This window comes from Etheostoma spectabile, unplaced genomic scaffold (genome assembly GCF_008692095.1).
Source record: "Etheostoma spectabile isolate EspeVRDwgs_2016 unplaced genomic scaffold, UIUC_Espe_1.0 scaffold333, whole genome shotgun sequence".
Lineage (NCBI taxonomy): Eukaryota > Metazoa > Chordata > Actinopteri > Perciformes > Percidae > Etheostoma > Etheostoma spectabile.
Window position 1 is genome coordinate 667427 of NW_022605586.1, and position 5748 is coordinate 673174.

Genomic DNA, 5748 nt, shown 5'->3' on the forward strand with positions numbered 1-5748 from the left:
TGACTTTGGACCACTCAGCAGCAGTCCAGCTCTTTTTTTCCTTAGCCCAGGTGAGACGTTTTTTGCGCTGTTTCTTGGTCAACAGTGGCTTGACACGAGGTATGCGGCAGTTGAAACCCATGCAGTCATGCATTCAAAGGTGTAACTTGTACATATATTTATTCATTGCACACAGTGATGCATCTCAAATGGTTTATTTACTTTAATTTTTATGTATTTAAGTGGCAACAAATGAAATCCAAAATCCGTGGCACAAAATTAGACATATGTGTAAGGGTTACATTGAAGACACCTGGTGCCACCAAACTAATCAGCTGATTTAACGCAAAAACAGCCCTGCAAAGGGCTTAAATGGTGCTCTCCAGGTTCCAGTTCCTGGAGCCTACACAACACATGGGGAAGACTTACGTATTTGGAACCAGCTGTCCAAAGGCGACCACTCGGACCAATTGCACAGGCTGTGAAAACACAAAACGGTTTTGCTGAAGAGCTGGCCTGGGTCTGCAGAGCTCTGTGTCCAGACACATTAATAGAGAGGGCGCAAAGGGGAGGAAAAATTGTGTCAAAAAAGTGTACAGCGATAGGATCACCCGCCCTAGTCAAGATGTGAAACAAACCACCGTCAAAATGTGGGGGGATTCACAAGGATTGGTTGGACAGCTGCTGAGCGTCAGTGCTTTCAAGATCCACCACCAGAGACGCTTTTGACAGCCATGGGTTTCACAACTGCCGCAATACCTCGTGTCAAGCCCCTGTTGACCCCAGAAAACAGCGCAAAAAAACGTCGCACCTGATGCGCTGTTGGGGGCTACGGGACAAAAAAGAGCTGGACGGCTTTGATGCGTGTCCATAGTATGTTTTCTGACGAAAGCAAATTTTGCCTTCCTTTGGAAGCGAGGTCGAGAGTCTGGGAGTGAAGACCGGAGAGGCAAGGTATTCCACGTTGCATGACAGTCTAGTTGTAACGTTTCCACATCAAGTGAGGGTTGGGGGGGTGCCATGTTCATACTGATAGGTGGTCGGTCCCACGCTTTTTTTGACGATCCCGGGTAAACGCAGCCGTTCACAGCAAGTGGTTTAAGTTTAGAAGCACAGTGTCATGCTTCGTTATGCTGACTGCTGTCTATTGTGGAGATGGAGATTTCAGGTTGCCACACGGAACTGGGCCTGCGCTTCCTGCACACAGCGCATAAAACTACACGTCCTGGTTTCCGGACCTATGGTAATTTCTGTTCTAAATGGGCAGCCAAATCCCTCGTACGCGTGAGCCCATCTGTAAAATCTGACTGTGGGATTGTTAGAGAAAAAGGAAGATTGCAGAATGCCAACCCAAAAGCAGAAGAAGAGTGAAGGCCACTTCAGAGCAACCTGGGTTCATAAACACCCTGAGCAGGGCCAGAAACTCATCGGGGGGGAACTCCATCGGCCACGCGCGGCATGAATGACGTAGAGTAATTGAGGGCAAAAGGAGCTACCAACCGGTTATTGAGTATTGTAAATGCTCATAGTTTTCATTTCAACTTTTCAGTTGGCCCACCTTCTAAAAAACTCCCTTTTTTGTATTAGCCTTAAGTAATATTCTAATTTTGTGACACACGGAATTGGGATTTCATATCGTGCCACTTTCAACTCCTCACAATTAAATAAAAGGGTTGGTTTTTTTGTTGTTTGTGTGGTATGCAATGTGCGTCGTTCGAGGTATGAGTGCGTTGTGTGGTGTCGTGGGTGTGTGCGTTGAGTAGTCCAGTATTGACCCTGGCGTGGTGGGTGTGGTGCGTTGAGTTGTCGTGAGTGTCCGATTGCGCCTTGCAAGTGTGAGGACGTCGTGTGTGTTGTGTGTGCTTTCCTCTGCGGCAGTGATCGGTCATGTTCTCCAACGGATTCATGGCCGGGCATATGCCGTGTGGAAAACATCAGTGGGGTGCTTGCCCAAACTGTACGTGTTGCGCGGATGGTCAGTACGATGGTCCAAAATAGGCCAACAGACAGGCGAAGCATGAAGATGACAGACGGCTGCCCCAAACTGCGCGAGCAGTCACCGTACTTGGGCTCGCCTACGGCGGCCCAGTCGTGCTCTACTGTGCTGGCCAGTTCAAGCACTCGTTGTCCGGCCGCCTTTGCACAGGTCTTCATAACACAACAAATTCCGCAACAAAACAGAGAAGAAGGTCTCACAACACTTTACTGCACAGTACACAAGTACTAGTCACAACACTGATAAAACGTAATCCACTACAATGTCTAGTGCCAACTGCCAAAAACTGTACGTGAAGTAAACCACGTCTCAGTCAAAAATTTTTGTTTGCTTTTTGTTCAAGTTTGATGAATTTTTTTGGACGTTTTCAACAATAAGCACCAAAAATTATTAACTTTAGTATTAACAGTTTATTGAGCATGGAATATTTAGACTAAAAGTATAAGGCATGTAGTGTGTGGATAATTCAAGTACTGGATATTATTGCAACCTGTGAATCCAGGGAGATAATATTCCCAAAGCACTCAATTTTTCAAAGCTATAAAATTGAATAAGAACCCAAACTTAATGAAAGTTAGAGCTTTGTACTTGGCAAAGAGCGGTATGTGGAATCAATCATTGTTATTTTTGGGTCAATAAAAAAGACCAGATTCAGGAAGAAACGGGTCAATTTGACCTAGCGGACCAACATGAGGGGGGGTTTTAAAGGCTGACAAAATCATACCTGTAAAAAAAATCATACAGGATGGACTTGATTAGGACTTTTTTCACGATTTAGTTTTGAAATATTAGCAAACTTGCTGGATTTCATAACTTTTTACTAAGAGACATAGAAGGAGCCCAACATACGAAAAACTTGAATAGCTTGCAATTTGTCGGCAACTACACAGCTGCAGTTGTTATCCTCTGCAGGTGTGAACCTGGACCCAAAGCCTCCATGGCCTCTGAGAGGACGTACTCACTCGGGGACCCCACAGGCTTGGCTCTTTCGTAAGTCAGAAAACCCCAAGGACGAGAGGACATATTCTCAAAGACGATAATCTGCCCCCGCAATACGCTCACAAAGGGTCGTTTGTTCACAGCATCATCTAGACTTTTATTTTAGGGTTGTAGGAAAAAAGGATGCATGAGGCGATTCTTTAGTGTGGGCCAGAGTAAGTTATGGAGGATGGGGAGCAAAGCTATGGAGAGGAGATCGTTGTGAGGAAGTATAGAAGCGTTCAAATGTCCTGGAGCAATATATGTCCCGAGCTGCATCATCATGAACCTGATTTGATAGCTCCCAGACTCAGCAGTAGGTCCTTGCCTGAAACCAGTTGTTCGTCCTGTCTGTGCGCGGTTAAGGCCGTCTCAAAGCTCTTATTTTCATGCTCTCGAGGATGCGGGGCGAGGGAGCATTTCAGGAGGGAAGTCCCATCGAGGATGGATCACTGCGGCGGGATTGTCAAGGAGAGAACGACGCAGGAAACCCGAAGCGATGATGCTGGGAAATGCGGGACCCCTCTCAATTAATTAACCGAGGATTGGTTCACAATTGAACCTCAACATGATGAGTGTTGATAACAACTTTTTCATTGTTTTGAATTCGGGGGAGAAGGGGTTTGTTTTTAATGCTTTTGTCATGATTTCAAGGCATATTCTGTAAAGAAAACAGTTGTGTGGCTGTGATAGATTTAGAAGTCAGAGAGAAGAACGCGACTAAATCGACTCAGATCACTGGATCATTCTCGTCTGTTGTTAATTAAAATCAGCAACAGATGGATGTAGAACATTTTGAGGGAGCTAAGCTGTCCATATACTTAAAACACCCGCTATGATACCAGCTAAATATGTCTTGGGTTCTGATTATATTTTATTAAATCGGAAGGCACACAGTGTTTGTTAACCAGACTGGAGGCCGGGTGGGATCGGTTGGGAAACTGTCCGACCATTTACCGCAGATTTTTGTCCCTCCCAACCCGGCTGCACTTGCAGCCAGCATCTCATTCACTTTTCATAGGCGAGGTGGCAGTTATAAACGAAAACAAGCAGTCTTTTGCTCTGCTCCTCTCTCCTCCCAATGATTCCGCAGTTCTCTCCGGTGCCTCATCTGTGGGGCGGGGCCTAAGACGCCGGAGGGAAGGGTGGGAAGGGGGGAGTCGAGAAGGCAATTTAAGCGACATTGGGATGCAGTGCTGTTAAAGGACGGAAGGTTGGGGGGGGGGGGGGGGGGGTTGGTCGGTGAGGGGTGATGCTTGATGATGCGGATGACGCTGATGATAGTGATGATGATGAGGATTGTGATGAGGTAATGCTGATGATGTAATGATGATGAGGATGATGTCGATCGATGATGATGATGATGGTGATGATTATGATGATTGACGCATGATGATGTGATGATGCGATGATTATTGATGATGATGATGTGTGATGATGATTGCTGATGATGATGACGATGAGGAGGATGATGCTCATGCTCTATGTGTAATAGTGGGATACTTCATAGCCTGATCCAGTCCCTCAGTAGCAAGCAAGACGAATCGGCGATCGAATTCAACCTCTACTCCTACAAGCCCACCAGACTCTCTGGTGAGAAACATATGTAAAATGATGCTCTTCTGTACTGTGGTGTACTTGTAGTATGTTGGTAAGTATGCGAGTAGTATGTTATTGTACGCTCTGTAACCTAAGGCAGGCCTCATGGGGGAGGAAGCAGAGATACTGCAACCGTGGACTGTAGTGACCGGGTGGTGTGCTGTGGAGTGGGTGACGGCCCGGGTGGGACCGGCTGGGCTATTGTTCATCTCCACCGGCACCCCCCGACACGATACACAGAAGGTTAAAAGCTGGAGAAGGTTAGACAAACCACACAAACACACACACACAAACAACAGTGTGGAGATCGGTTTTTTTATGAGACACACACACACACACACACACACACCACACAGCTGGACGACGCGGTTTTTTAGGGACACAATACTATGTGTGTCTAACTATGCTGGGCTCAGGTTAGAGCAGTTGCCTGCCACTCGAAATGTTGTGGGGTTCGATCCTGGCCCTTGCAGTATCCTCCAACTGTCAAAGGGTCCGTTTTGGCACAGACACTGCTGAACCCCAAGTTACCCCGGGGCCTGCGCATCGGGAGGTGTGAGTGTTACTGATGAGCAGGTCGGCACCTTGTACGGCAGCCTCGGCCACAGTGTCATAGATGTGTGTGAATGGTGACATGTTTCCTGTAGAATGTACAAGGGCATATTGAGTAGTTGTTACAAAAGCACTAGAAAAGCGCTATTATAAATACAGCACAATTTACATTTACACACACACTACACACAGCAGAGAGAAACGGCTTTGACAGTTTCGACAACAACAACACACAGCTCAGCTGGAGGACTGTTGCAAGACCCGAGACGCCCCCCACCCCACCGCACTCCAGAGGGATTGTGAATAATTCCTGTCTCTGTGTCCTTTGAGGTTTGTCCCCTAGTTTCCGCCTCAACCACGCTTGACAGAACCATGTCAGGCCCATCAACCGCCAGTCCAGGCACACCATTTACATCGAGGCAGGACAGAAGGACGGTGATGAAAGGAGTTTCGCGGCACTAAAAGAGGAATGCGACAACAGAATTAACCGGTGCTCCAACACAGTGATACCATTGGCTCATTAAGAACACAACAACATCTCCCTTACCACAGAACTGTGGCTTTGGAAGTTGCCCCAACGGGTTTTAGCCCCATCGTGCCAACATCCCTTCTTGACTCTCGCATTGCTGACACCGGGTCTCCCC

General features: G+C 47.0%; 1 protein-coding gene across 1 annotated transcript in view; it reads right to left on the reverse strand.

Moving 5' to 3' along the window:
* The window catches only part of tmem237a (transmembrane protein 237a), a gene marked incomplete at its 5' end in the record, with an annotated part of 51011 nt that overhangs the window by 18084 nt on the left and 27179 nt on the right, over positions 1-5748 (reverse strand).